This window comes from Pempheris klunzingeri, chromosome 6 (genome assembly GCF_042242105.1).
Source record: "Pempheris klunzingeri isolate RE-2024b chromosome 6, fPemKlu1.hap1, whole genome shotgun sequence".
Lineage (NCBI taxonomy): Eukaryota > Metazoa > Chordata > Actinopteri > Acropomatiformes > Pempheridae > Pempheris > Pempheris klunzingeri.
Genome location: NC_092017.1, coordinates 2,300,223 through 2,315,162, shown reverse-complemented (window position 1 = coordinate 2,315,162; position 14,940 = coordinate 2,300,223).

The following is a 14,940-nucleotide window of genomic DNA, read 5'->3' as shown; positions in this document are numbered from 1 at the left end:
TCTTCCTGTTTCTCTCTTTTCTATATAAAATCATCCAGGTGAGATTTAGTCTTTTAACAGCATGCAGTGAAAACGTGTGTAAAAATGAAAGCGCATGTGGAAACGCCTTTTTTTGTGCCAGCTCTTAATCGACACACATCAGTATTTGTAGAAGTTAAATGCAGTGGTTTTGTGGACCTGTACATCTTGTGGAAGGATTTTCAAAGATGCTGATGCTGCATGTCACTGATTCAGCATCTTTGAGCAGATTTTCACATCGTTGGACCATTTGTGCAAATCTAGGATTTTTAAGTTTTATTACGTTTTTAGATGAAGTTGAGTTAACTTTAATAACCACACCTCTGTTCTGGACCTACACCTACACCTCTCAGACAGCTCTGCTTCAGGTGAGTGCTGATGGGAACGTGCAACGCAGTGAGATTGTGGGCTTCACAGGTCCGCCGTGCTGGACCTGAGGCTGGGCCTCAGTGACAAAGTCCTGTTTGAAAACACCGGATGTGAGTAACTCACTGGAAAACAGTTCAAGAAATCAGCTTATTCCTAATTGATTTCCTTTAATTGTTCATTGCACCGCAAACGTGTCGTCAGCCTCCTCTGTCCCCCCGTCTGCTGTCTCCTCTCACTCCATCATGACTCCAGGAGGAAAGAGCAAGTCAATAGAACTGGAAGACGTGTTTCCCCTGTGTCCATCTGTCACGCTTTGAAAATGCGTCTCCTTTATTCCTCCTGATGGGGAGTTTGAGCTCATGTCCCACCACCTCAACACACATATGAAACACCTCATGATTCATGATATGTTTCTTTGTTTCTTCTGTCAGACAGCTGGATTAGTATACTAACATTGTTATATAATTTGATTGTTGCTCAAAAATCATTTCTGTCTTTAACCTGTATTTTGGTTTATTTGGTCTGATGATGTGAAACAATCATTTCCCCTGCAGCTGAGCTGTATGGTACTGACTGCTGGTCAACACAGTATTTATGAGCCATTATGTGGTGAATTTGGCCACATTAAGACACAATGATGGTTAAACTACAGGAGGTGTTCTCCCTCACTCTTCTCCCCTCTAGTTCACTAACTACAGACACAATCAACTAGCTTTGGTATTTCTATTGTTATGGCCTGACTCTTAGGCACGCTGTTGTAATGGGAAAAACAATTTGATTTATTTTCTGAGAAGACGAAGAGCTGAGAAACTCAAGTCTATTAGTCAAAACAGTAACTATCCACAAACTATGGTACTATATGTTATATGAGGTCCATATCCTGATCTCCACTTATGCCGACTTGCCTAAATTTAAGACCACTGTGGACGGTGTCAGGTGAGTCAGATGACGTCCTTAACCGTGTGTCAGCAACACATTTTACTGTTTACGAACAACCAATACAATCACTGAAATACTCCACCGTGACAGTGTTATGTATAGTTGGTTATTTCGAACAAAAGCAGTTAATGTAATGCAAAGCAAAGCGGATACATTTTTAAAGCACCCCACTGTGTCCTGGTGAACTTCAGGATAAAGGATACCTTGAGAGGGGACCACTCTGGCTTCCCCAGTGTGGAACCAGAGGACAAAGAGGGCGAGCCTCCTGTCAGTTTCAAGTTGGAGACCCCCTGCTTCACCATCCCTGGCATCCAGGTAAGAAACAGTCCCACTATAGGAGGTCTTTGTTACGTCAGCAGTCCAATGTGGAAGAGAGGCTTGTGTTCAGAGGATTCATGGTCCCTCTGAAATGCTGTAGGTGTCACTCTGGTGTTTGTGTAAATGTATGTGCAGTGCAATATGCGACCACAGAGAGGCAATGTTGTCAGAGGAACATAGACTGATGTAAAGTCTGACAGAACGAGGCGCGCCAGAAACGAGAGGAATAATCACTAAAGACTGATACTTGGATTCACCAACGAGAGAGCACCATCATTACACCCATTACACCAAGTCTGTTTCCCTGTGACTGAACACGGCCATAGAGACATATTCAACACAGCAAGTATTTCTGATGAGATTAAGTTTAACAGACTCGTTTTTGTGCGGCAGTACACTGCATACACATTCATTTGGTCATGTTAGTGTCACTGTACTTCAATAAAATGGAAATGTTAGCAGCTTTGAGGATCATCATACAGTAGTATGAGCCCTGAACCCTGTTGCTGTGCATCCACTGTTATTCAGTCTGCTGTCAGTGTCAAATAGGATGCATTCAGGCACAGTATGGAGTGTAGGTCATACACGATTTGGCACAAGTGTAGCCCGTCACACAATGGCTGTGGTTGCGTGTGTGAAATAGGCTAGAAGTAAAAATATGCTTCAGGTTTCAGTTGCACACGTATAGTGCAAGTGAACTGAGAGCTGCTGGGTGGACACCTGCATTGATCCAGCAACACGAACCAGTCTGCAGTAAGACTCCACATGATCCAACTATTTACAGATGCAAAGACAGAAGCTACACAAAAGCAAAACAAAACACAAAAAACCCTCAAAAACCACAGCGCTAACACAAGTTTCCTTTCCGGTAAAGTAACCTGTAGGAGCAGCATGTAATATAACTTCCTATACACAGACACTTTCAGTAGAATGGCACCACAGCTGACGGGAGTAGACAATGAACCGTGCTGCTGACATGAATTATTAATATTACTAATGGTCAAAAAGAACTGTTACAATGAGCTAACACGTACATAAACCATGATATAATAATAAACAGGAATGATCATATGACATATATGTGGGCTGAACAGAAAAAATGTCCTATTTAATATGTTCACAGTGCCAATACTAACGTAAAACCACGGTCTAGATTCCTTGTTTACCACTTTTACAAAGCAGAATGTTTCAGTGCATCATTGAAAAGGCAACACAGATATGACCAAACTTACATTTGGTGACTTTTAAACTTCAGTACCATTAGATTAAAAGTAGAGCCCCACCTGCTGTAGATGGTCTGCAGTACACAGGACCGGCACCAGATTCCCGGTACCGTCAAAAGAAAGCAGCATGCTGCTTGACTCTCCCTGGAATTAGACGACAAAGAGGTGACGCCGAAGAGAACAGACGACAGGATACGGGACAATCACTTCTAAGTTATAAGAAAAACAAATATAATGATGGTTTTGTTTTCAAGCTGCTTAGTGGAAAAAAATTGCGGATGTCAGAGAAGCCAGAGTTTTCTCAAAATAGCTGCATGGACTCGGCTCAATGGAGACGTCATTAGAGAGGTGCATCCAGTAGCCGCTACAAGGCCTGCTATTACTGAGAGATCACTTGTGATGAGGAGCTATAATGTGGCCTGAGGCGAGACAACCCTGCTAGTACCACATACTCACATACGCACAAGATGGCACAGAGACGTAGTGGCTGAGGGAAGCACCTCTGCAGGCAGTTCTTATTAAAGGAAGCACACTGTTAAAAATGTGCTTGAGTGTGTGTTCGCTCATACATCCCCCAGCCTACCCACTGATCCCAGCGTGGTAATTGTTGCCATGTCCCCAGAAGCATGTCCTCTTATTACCATCAGGGAAAAGTATATTAAAACTCAGAAAGCAGTGTGTTAAAAAGTTCATTTGTAGAAAGTGTGTGAAAGAACAGCCTCCTCCAACTTAGATTCCTCCTGAATGAATGATGGGTGAATGAGGATGTGATGGAAAAGTGCTTTGAGTGGTTAAAATGACTAGAAAGGAGCTGTTCAGATACAGAACATTAACCAAGTATACAAATAAACAAGTAAGAGAGCTCTTGTTTTATTTGAGCATTTCTTCCTGATAATGGGATGGACATCAGTCTCATGTCTGTGTGTTCAGTACAGAGCGGCAGTCAGGATGTGTTGTGACAACAAGAATTCAAGAAGCCAAGAAAGAAACAGAAACATATAATTGTCTCGTAGCCAGCACGTCCCCACAAAGGCTCGGTGAGCTTTCTGTAGGATCTGTTCATGCACTACCTGATAAATCTATAAAACTTTGAGTCTCCCTTTTAGGAAAAAGGAAAAAATGATATTTCTCCTCTTTTGGTTCTTACTGTTACCTCCAGAGCTGGTTATTTCAGACAAAGATCAGTGCAGTGGGAGAAAAAAAGCTTTTCAAGATCTTAAATTAGGAATTGGGCCGCTGAATTTAATAAGTATAAGAAAATGGTCAATGGTAAATTCTTCAATTGATGTTAAACTGAACTGAAGAGGTGGATCTGGAGTTATTCATCCAGAGAAGTGAGCGTGTACACTGTCCTGGCCTGTGAGTTTCTGTTGCATTGATTGTGTAGATAAGTGTTCCCCTGGTGTTCAGGAACCTCATTTCACGGAGCTGAAAATCATCCACCTCCATATGGAATGGATAAAAATATCCGCGATATGTGATGTGAACTGTGCTATGGGAGGACATTTATACAAAGTGTCAGATATCTGCAGTGCTGGAACTTCCTGAGCGACTGGCTCCAGCATTTAATCTTTAGCAGAGATTTAAGAGACAGTTCTTCCTGTGCCTCTGCTGTTCCTTGATGTCTCTATCTTCTATGAACACTCTTATATTTGTTTTCTTTATTGCCTAAGCGATCATGTTACCACTGTGTTTATCTCTTTACCCTTCCTGAATTCTATTTTTTGATCTCTGCTCAGCATTTACCCTTTTCTTCTTCTTCATTCTTCTGCTTCTTCATTGTCTTCTGTTTCTTCCCCATTTTATTCCTGTGTTGTCTGTTTTTGTCCTTGTTGCATTTTACACAGAAGCCTAGAGTTATACAGAGGTTTGAACTGGTCCCAACAAGCTCAGGGCTATTTACTGTACTATTTTACCAATTCAATTCAATTCAATTCAATTCAATTCAATTCAATTCAATTCAATTCAATTCAATTCAATTCAATTTTATTTGTATAGCCCAATATCACAACAGAGTGTCTCACAGTGCTTTACAAAGTTCACTGAAATAAACAAGTGTGAGCGAACAAACAATCTAATAAAGAGTCCAGCAGTCGATGAGGCCAATGGATCAGTCTGGTGGATCAGTCCGAGGCATCACCTGCCCTTTATGACCCTCCTTCTTCGGGAAGGAAAAACTCAAAAAACCCAGTGGGAAAAGAGAAACCTCCAGGAGCACCACAGTGAAGGAGAGATCCAGCTCCCAAGGACGGACAGGCTGTAGCCTTGGACAGACGCACATCCATTGGCTGGTGGAGAACCACATCAGTGGGACCAGGACCAGGATCCACAGGAACCAGGGAACCACATCAGCAGAACCAGGACCAGGATCCACAGGAACCAGAGAACCACATCAGCGGGACCGGGACCAGGATCCACAGGAACCAGAGAACCACATCAGCAGGGCCAGGACCAGGATCCACAGGAACCAGAGAACCACATCAGCAGGGCCAGGACCAGGATCCACAGGATCCACAGGAACCTGAGAGATGAGAAAGCACAGAAACGCTCCGGGGAAGATAGCAAGTTAGAGGCAGACATTTGGCTGACGTGAGACATAACGATGGAGAGGAAGAGGAGGATAGAGAATAGAGGAGCTCAGTGCACCATAGGAGTCCCCCGGCAGTCTGAGCCTATAGCAGCATAACTAGGGGCTGGTCCAGTGGTACCAGTGGTTTGGTGTGATTTGTTTGATACCATTGACCATCACATCTTATTACAGACTGGAGACTGGAACACTTCATTGGCATAGAAGGATCTGCATTAAGCTGGTTTAAGTCCTATTTATTAGATCGATTTCAGTTAGTACATGTTAACAATGAGTCCCCTGTCCACACTAAAGTTAGACATGGAGTTCCACAAGGTTCGGTGCTTGGACCAATATTATTTACCTTATATATGCTTCCTCTGGGTAATATTATCAGGAAACACTCCATTAATTTCCACTGTTATGCAGATGATACCCAATTATACTTATAAAGCCAGATGAATCCAATCAGCTGACTAAACTCCAAGTCTGCCTTAAGGACATAAAGTCCTGGATGAGCAGCAATTTTCTGCTGCTAAACTCAGATAAAACTGAAGTTATTCTGCTCGGCCCCAAACACCTTAGAGACACCTTTTCTAACAATATAGCTCCACTGTGAGGAATGTGGGAGTTATCTTTGATCAGGATTTTTCCAGGACTGCCTTTTTCCATCTACGTAATATTGCTAAAATCAGGCCCATCCTGTCTATAGATGCAGAAAAATTAGTCCATGCATTTATCACTTCTAGGTTGGACTATGTGTACTCCTAATTATCTGCTCCAATAAGTCGTTAAAGACTCTCCAGCTGGTCCAGAACACTGCTGCTCGTGTTCTGATGAGAACTAAGAGAAGAGATCATATTTCTCCTGTACTGGCTTCTCTTCATTGGCTTCCAGTAAAATCTAGAATAGAGTTTAAAATCCTTCTCCTCACCTACACGGCTCTTAATGGTCAGGCTCCATCATATCTTAAAGAACTCATAGTACCGTACTACCCCACTAGAGCACTGTGCTCCCAGAATGCAGGCCTACTGGTGGTTCCTAAAGTCCTCTAAAGTAGTGATGGAGCCAGAGCTTTCAGCTATCAGGCTCCTCTCCTGTGGAACCTCCTTCCAGTCTGGGTTCGGGGGGCAGACACCCTCTCTACATTTAAGAGTAGACTAAAAACCTTCCTTTGTGATAAAGCTTATAGTTTAGGGCTGGATCAGGCTTTGGAGCAGCCCCTAGTTATGCTGCAACAGACTGATACTTAGATTTCCCATGATGCACTGGGCTCCTCTCTCCTCCTCTTCCTCTCCATCCTGATGCTTCATGTCTCTTTAATGTCTGTTACTAACTTGGTATCTAACTTCCTAACTTACTAACTTCCCTGGACCCTTTCTGTGCTTTTCTCATCTCTCAGGATCCTGTGGATCCTGGTCCTGGTTCTCCTGCTGTGGTTCTCTGGCTTCATGAATCACTGCTGCAGATCGTCAGCCGCCGACACTTTTTACCAATATTAGTTGTGTTCATATATTAACTATTGTCATGTTTTTCACCATATTGCTAATTATTAGTCATATTCTTATTGTCAGTATTATAGTTGCTTATTTTGGTTGCTGTTTGTTTTGTCTCTCTCTCTGTCTCTCTCTCTCTCTGTCTCTCTCTCTCTCTGTCCAACCTCCACCCAACACGGACCCTGACAGAAAGCACATTTTCAAGGTAGCTAAAATGAACAAGTCCTACTTTCTGCTTCACCACATCTGTCCAACACCTGCATAGCTGTGTATCATTTATATAAAAACACAGTCACATCAAACACGTGCATTTTTGGGCCATCTTTAAGTAATTACAACTTGCGAAGATGAACCCTTGACAATTTCAGCTGAGCCCATAGAAGTTAAGTTTCCAGTGTCCACGACTCTGTACAAGTATGCAAGTAATTGTAGGAGATAGTGAGTAGAAAATAAACGATAAAAAGGGCACAGACATGCTTTTACAATACATACAGTTGCACAGCCCCCATTGCAAATTAGGTGTATTGCCAAAATGTACAAACTTTCAGCTTTGTTTAATGGTTTGTTCACTTCACTAGGTGACGCAAAGATGTAAGTCTGCAACTTTGTTCAGAAACATCTTCAAGCAAATATACTGCAGTTATCTTACCAAATTTTGCCAAAAAGACAAGAACTATGCTTCATTCAGCCTCTCCTTTCAGAAAAGGAAACTGGGAGTTACTCAGCAGCATCTCAAAGTGACCTTAGAGAAAAACTGCCAGCTCCATGTTAAAACCCTGTGTCTAATTTGGATGCCAACAACAGAAATCAACATGGTATGTATAGGTTTGCAAACCATTTCCTAGTACATCTTCCAGTCAAAAGTTACCCCACCAACACTTAAGTCACATGGTATTTGCATTGCAAACTTGCCAATAATAAGGCTGCCTGCCCTACCTTATTCATAACAAGAAAGACCACAGCTCAGTCATTACAGGACTGTCAACTCTCACACATTGGCCGAGAGACTCGCACTCTCACGCCACACATCCATTTTCTCCTATACGCAGTAAAAATCAAATTATAACTGATAACACGTCTGTTACAAAGGAGCGTTCACATTGCTGCAACACACTGTTTCTATGGTCTTCAGCCCACAGATAGACAGCTGCTCCAGGGGCGCACAACTCTGATTTCAGCTCCATGAGAAATGTTTGAATCCCTTGATGGACAAGGGCCCCTTATTGGGATTGAAGAGCAGTAAGCAGTCCCAGCAATGCAGCTTGTTGGCTAGCTACTGTAGCTGCTAGCTTGAAACTTTCTGGTTTATTTCAAGTTTTTCCTGAAAAAGTCATCTTGAGGATAGAGTCAATTAATCCAGTCACATTGTCATGTTTGCTAACTTCCACCATTTGTTACACTCTAAATCTTAATTGTTGTTCCTTGTTGTTTTCTTATTTTTCCATTCATTCATTTTTCGTGGGTCGTTTATCTTCTTCTTCATTCTCTTTATTGCTCAGCATTAGTGAATTCCTGATGATGTTAGGAAATGATCCCACCCATTCCTCGACAAAATATAACTGGCGAAGAAGGCTGTTAATATCAAATTCATGCCCACAGGTGAGGGTTGGAATGAAGATCGCCTGGTAAAAAGAGAAGTTGGCCTTCCGACTCAGCTCCCTCTTCACCACAATGGTCTAGTACAGTGCCTACATTACTGCTGACGCCGCACCAATGCGTCTGTCCATCTTGTGCTCCATTTTACCCTCACTCTTGAACTAGAACCCAAGATACTTGAACTCCCTCACTTGGGGCAGCAGCTCGCTCCCAACCCGGAGGGGGCAATCCACCGTTTTCCGGCAGAGAGCAATGGCCTCAGACTAAAAGGTCTGAGTCTCATCCCAGCCCCTTATCACTCAGCTACAAACCACCCCAGCACATGCTGGAAGTCATGGTCTGACGAAGCCAACGGAACCACATCATCTGCAAAAAGCAGAGACACAATTCTGAGTTTCAAAAACTGGACAGATCTCCTCACCTCAGCTGTGCCTTGAGACCCTGTCCATGAATATCTCAAACAGGATCGATGACAAAGGAGTCCACCCACCGAGAATGTGCTTGACTTTGTGCTGCGAATGTGGACATAGCTCTCACTTTGGTTATACAGGGATTGGATGGCTCGTAGCAACAAACCTGGTACCCCATACTCCGGAGCTGGTCCACTGTTCCACAACCAGGATGGACTTGGCATTGTTCCTTTTGAATCTGAGGCAGTAGACTTTTTTCCAGGGAAGCTAGGCAGTGTGATAATTTGAGCACACCCTTTGGCCCCCCTTTTTTGAAAAAGGGGAACCACCACCCTGGTCTGCCAATTCACAAATACTGTCCCTGACTTCCTACCTTCACCTGAACCATTGTGTTTATACTACAGGTCAGAGGGTAGGTCAAAGGTCAGGGGTCAGTGTTGTTGATAATTAGGTTTGATGCTTAGGAGTGAGGAACATGGATCTGGAGAGTAAATATTTCAAATGCAGCAACATTTTGTTCATATTCAGACATGCTGTTACACCCGGTGTAGGGGAAACCATTCTACTCACACTTCATTCATATCATCCTGTAGTTTTCTAATAATCTTATTTCCTCTGTGAATTTAATTAATATTATTTGTTAGCACTCAATGGTCTACCATTTCCCCAGTACTATTGATGTGAGTGTTCTATCAGTACTATCCTCTACTTGTCAAATACCTGCACTTAAGACACTGCAGAAGTTAGCTGGCTGAGTGAACATCACTGTCATAGCCATTGTAGACTGTGTGCCAGTGAAACCAACTAAAGCCACCAAGCAGTCCACCATAGACCACAGTGTGGAGTGTGGACTGGTGGCTGGAGAGGTGCGAGCTCATCTTTTCGGCACTGTAGAGGAACTCCTTTCTGCCCTGGGATGTTCTGTGTGTTTGTATTAATTTCCCCCAAAAGGGGAATGTGGCCACTCCAATAAACCTGTGGTGTCACCCTTGAACTGTTGAGACTTTTTTGTGCGGTTTTGTTTTGAATGTTTGCACACAGATGCAGTTGTGTTTATGTGACTTGAATCAGCAAATATCCGAAAATGCAGAATGTGGAACTACACACACATAAAGTGCACTTGTGTGTGTGCACAATACACGTGCAGAACACACACAAAACCATAAATGCCTGCATTTCATGCGTCCTCACTTCTTGTGATGGGTAGAGGGGTGTATTTAGTAGCTTAAATTAAAGATCTCCCATGAGGTTTTTCAACTGTAGGACCCCCCTTTAAAGTTCGAGCTACCAATTACCAGCAGCCTTCAGTCCAACCCATCTATTACAACAACCTTTTATGTTTCCCCAGCTCCAAAGCCTTGTAGGAAGCATTGGCAGTGTTTGATGGTTACAGGACAGGCAATTAAAGCCTTGGTTAGATGGGGGGAAGAGCCTTGCAGTCTGTTCATTGTCTGGCCCGGCAAATTGCTTTGCCACAATTAGAAATACACTAACATACAGCATGCTGCTGCTAGACCAGTTATCTACACTGTGCTACACAGCAGGTACATTAAGCAACACAAGGCTGTGGTTTGTATATGTCATGCAATGATCCCCTCTGAAAAAAATGCTAGGCAGACGATTGCTGACTGGTTTACTGATGTTTCCATATGGAATTCAGACTTGAACTTGATTCTTTTTTGGCTGTCTTTTCAGCCATAAATGGCACAGATTATACAGATTTTACCCAGTTTGCCAAAGATCACTGTTGGTGTCAGTGACTATGTTAACATGCACACAAGTAGCCTAATTAGTGCCTAATTAATGTTAGCAACCTGTAGCTACAACCTGAAACTGAAATGAGTAGGAGAAGTTGTGAAGATGCAAGTATCTGACACATTGAAATAACAGCTGGGGGCTACTGACTTTACACCTTACTTCTCACAAGCTGACTGATTCAGGACTTTTATGTTGATACACTGACAATATTGATGGATATAAATGAAAGTGGAGTTGGGAGATTCTGAGTTGACACAGCTGGATCATCAAGAAGTTACTCAATTGGTGTCTTTCAACTTTTGCGTCTTGAGATAACTCTGTTGTGAATTGGCGCTATATAAATAAAGATTGATTGATTGATTGATTGATTGATTGATTAACCGGACAACACTCAAAAACTTTATTTTGGCCTTTTGGCAAGTAGCGTATGGCATTAACATTAAATAGTTACAGCTGATATAATCTGGCACAAGCAATGTTTGATAAACCACCCAAAGAAACAGTCAGCTGGTTAGAAATAAGAGGCTAACCCAATATTACCCTGAGAAAATCTTAAGGAGCATTATTGGTCCATGGATATTTTAAAGGATTGGCTAAAAAAGCAAAAGTAACCCACTGGCTTCTGGGTTTCATGCACAAGAGAGACAGACTACTGTCTTTATATCTGTACTTCCACTTTGTGGCGTGCTTTACTGAAAATGCATCATGTCCCTGGAAATGTCACACTTCATGAGATCTCTTTATAGCACCTCTGTAAGCCCTCACAATCCAAACTATTGCCCTTTGGTAGCATTTGGAGTAGTTACATGTTCATCTCCCAAGTAACAGTTTTAAAATCGAACTGTTCAACTGCTATTGTTCCATTTTAGAAGAACTGAACAATCCTCTGCTTTGCTCTCACCTTCGACATCTTCATGTTCGTGGTAGCTGGCATTAGTGAGGGAAAAACAATGGTGGACAGCAAGGTGGATTCAGAAGGTTTTCAGTGGGCGGGGACAGACAAGTCAGCTTGCTGAAGGGCTGGAGGAGGTCACATAACCAACAGATCCCCTTATGAAGTCATAAGGAGAGGACATTTTCACACATTTACTGAAAGGTGGAGCTGGAGAAGAGGAGAGAGGATGGTCTTTTCTGATAGTTTGATGGTCTCAATGCACACTTAAGACATATTTATGTTGAAAAGACATTAAAAAGTGTGCCTAACATGGAACCTTTAAATAGTTGCACCCTAATGTGTAATCATATGAAGAAGTGCTTCATTTGTGAATTTATTCATGTGTGCCGTGATGTCATCAATACATCAGTGGGACTCAAATTTGTGTGTGTGGGGGGGGGTGGGGGTGTAGACTTGTGCTAGCTGTAAGTCAGGAACTGGGCTGTAGGATTATTGTTACACACACACACACACACACAGGACCCATGCACAGGCAGTTGTGGGGAGAGATGTTAGAGCTGTTGTGTAGAGTTGTGTAAGGGAACCACGGCAGTGCCCAGGAGGGACTCGCTCACTCTGTACTGTGTTCAACGCAAGTGAGGGAAAAGGTTAGCGGAATTGACTGAATGTACTGCAGTCAATGGAAGGTCTCCATAAGTGTAGAAGCACAGGATTTTGTGTATGTGAGTGTGTGTTTGCAGCAACAACATATATCTGGCACGAAACAATCCACGCTTAACAGAATTTGGCAGGTAATTTCTGTAAACTCACTTTCACATGTAAGCTGAATAAGAGATATGCCAGCACATTTCACTATACAGCTGTGCTGTTGTTTCCAGATTGCCCCTGGTTGCCCATAGCAACCCTCAGAAACATGGGCTCTGACTCTAATTGCTCTTAAAGCAGATCTGATTTAAGGCAAATGAAATCCAGATACGCTGGGCTTACACAGTGAACAGTTTCACCACTCCCCTGCCTAACCTTAAGCACACACAACTGTGTTTCCATAACAAAAACCATATGTGTGTTGATGTGACTGTGTGTGTGTGTTATTGTTATCGTTAAAGAAATCATAGCTTGTGTTCTTTACGTGGCTGAGTGCGGCTTTGGAACATTGGAGCAGTTTCCATGAACAGGCCATATTGATCTCCTACATTTATGCCCATTCTAACTTGCCTGACACTGGATTATGTATTATGTACACCTGTTAGTGTGTCTGTGTGTGTTAGTGTGTGTGTGTGTGTGTGTGTGTGTGTGTGTGTGTGTGTGTGTGACCCTTACTCTAAATTTCAAGATTCCTCCAAAGATAAGCAGCCAGTCAGATGTTGACCAGGGCACGAAGCCACAAAGCTCAACCGAGCTCCACATGGGGATACATACTGCACTCACACGTATATGTTTGTGTGTGTGTGTGTGTGTGTGTGTGTGTTTGCATGCCTGTGTGTGTGTGTGTGTGTGTGTGTGTGTAGATGCTTGTCTGTGCCTGTTTTTTCTGTTGTGCTCTTAATGTCCAGCTCAAATATTTATTTACCAATTCAGAAAGCCAAGCATAGCAGCAGGATAACGAGGCCCCAGTCAGCACAATCTAACTTGCTGATTTGAAAATGTCTGTCTGGAGCTCTATAGTTGAAGCTTAAAGGGCAATTTCACCCTAAATCCACCGTTTGAAGTAAATTTCATATCAGTCATGTTATGGTTAAGGCCATAGTCTGTAGCTGTCACTGCACTGGCAGCCCTCAACATAGTTTCACAGCTTTTCTTACTGGGTTAGATGCGGCCATAATCACTTATTAGTGGGGCTAGAATTTGGTGTAAATGCATAAATAGCTGCAGACGTGGGATTTGAAAGTCAATTATAGTCAAGATCATATATAAGCAAGAAAGTGCACAGCTCACTTAACAAAGAAGCAATACAGACAGGGCAGTCAGGGGCTGGTAGGAAATGCCTGCACATGAAGCAAAAAGAGAAATCTTTATAAACACAATATTTCATTCAGGAGGCCCGCTCATGCTCATAAATCTTGCAAGCGTGAGGGGATCCTTTTTCAAGGCTGGGTGACTGGGTCCTTCCTCTGGCTGCTAGCTGGCTAACAGCTGGCTGCTAGCTCTGGAGCAAGCAGCACCAAATGAGCCACTGGTAACCTGTCACACACCTGTCATTTATAATACTGTTGACACAATTATGGGAACTGAGCTGTACTCCACATTGATCTCTCCATCCACAATTTCATCCAGATTTAGCAAATGTATTTTTTCCATTCAAGTTTCCCTTCATTTCTCCTTTAGTTCTGCAATACAAAAATTGCAAGATTTCGTGGGTTGTGACCGATGATAGTCATTCAGACAATGAGTGTGTTGCCCATTGCATTTAGTCAGTCATTCCATATGTGCTACTTTCTAACTGTGGAGACTACAGAAGAAAAAAAATCTGGTCATTTTGCACCGGTGTACCTGCCCATTAGAAAGTTGAAATCTGGTGAAGCAAGTCAAACATGTAGCAGCTAAAGAGACTAGAACTGCTTCAACAGAGTTACAGTAGGTGTCACTAGCTGTCATTGTGTTAATTTATGTCTTTTTTTACATTGTTACATAAAATATAATTCTGAAAAATATATTTCCATAGCTGCTAGAATAGTTTTCAAAGAAGAGAAGCCAAATTTAACTCACCATTTTAAAGACAACGAACAGGTAGCTGATTTGATATGTTTTTTTTTTTTTTTAGGAAAGTCCCAATTGTGATGTTACATCCATCCATCAATGACTGAAATGTTATATGCTACCAGCTGATCATATATCATGTATGTATCTTATTTGTAACAACTATTAAATGTAAAATCAATGATCAATAAAGTAGTTTTATGAAAGACAGTGAGTTTATAGTTGTCTGACGTGTGTTTTTCTGTGTTTGCTATCATATGTTCAAACTTGCAACACCAGGAAAGAAAGCTCAGTAACGCCTCCTTTAACATTTGTGCCAACGGAGTGTGTGTGGCTATGAACTTTAATTGTCCTTGTCGTATATTTGTAGATTCCAGCCTGTCTTGTGTTTCCATGTGTGAGGAACTGTATGGAAACTATTCACTTTATTTTGCATCATTACTAAAACCACAAGTACAGTTCATTTAAATGTGTCGCACGAAGCTTCTTTATAGCAGCTTATTGTCACCATGACAAAAACATTATGCTGAATTTCTTGTTATAAGGAGAATGTGTTGTGGCAGTTATTTTCCAGCCTTGCATGCATCAGCACTGAGTTGTTGCCCAGTTGCAGACAACCACTAATCTGATCTGACACCGAATCAACAAACAATAA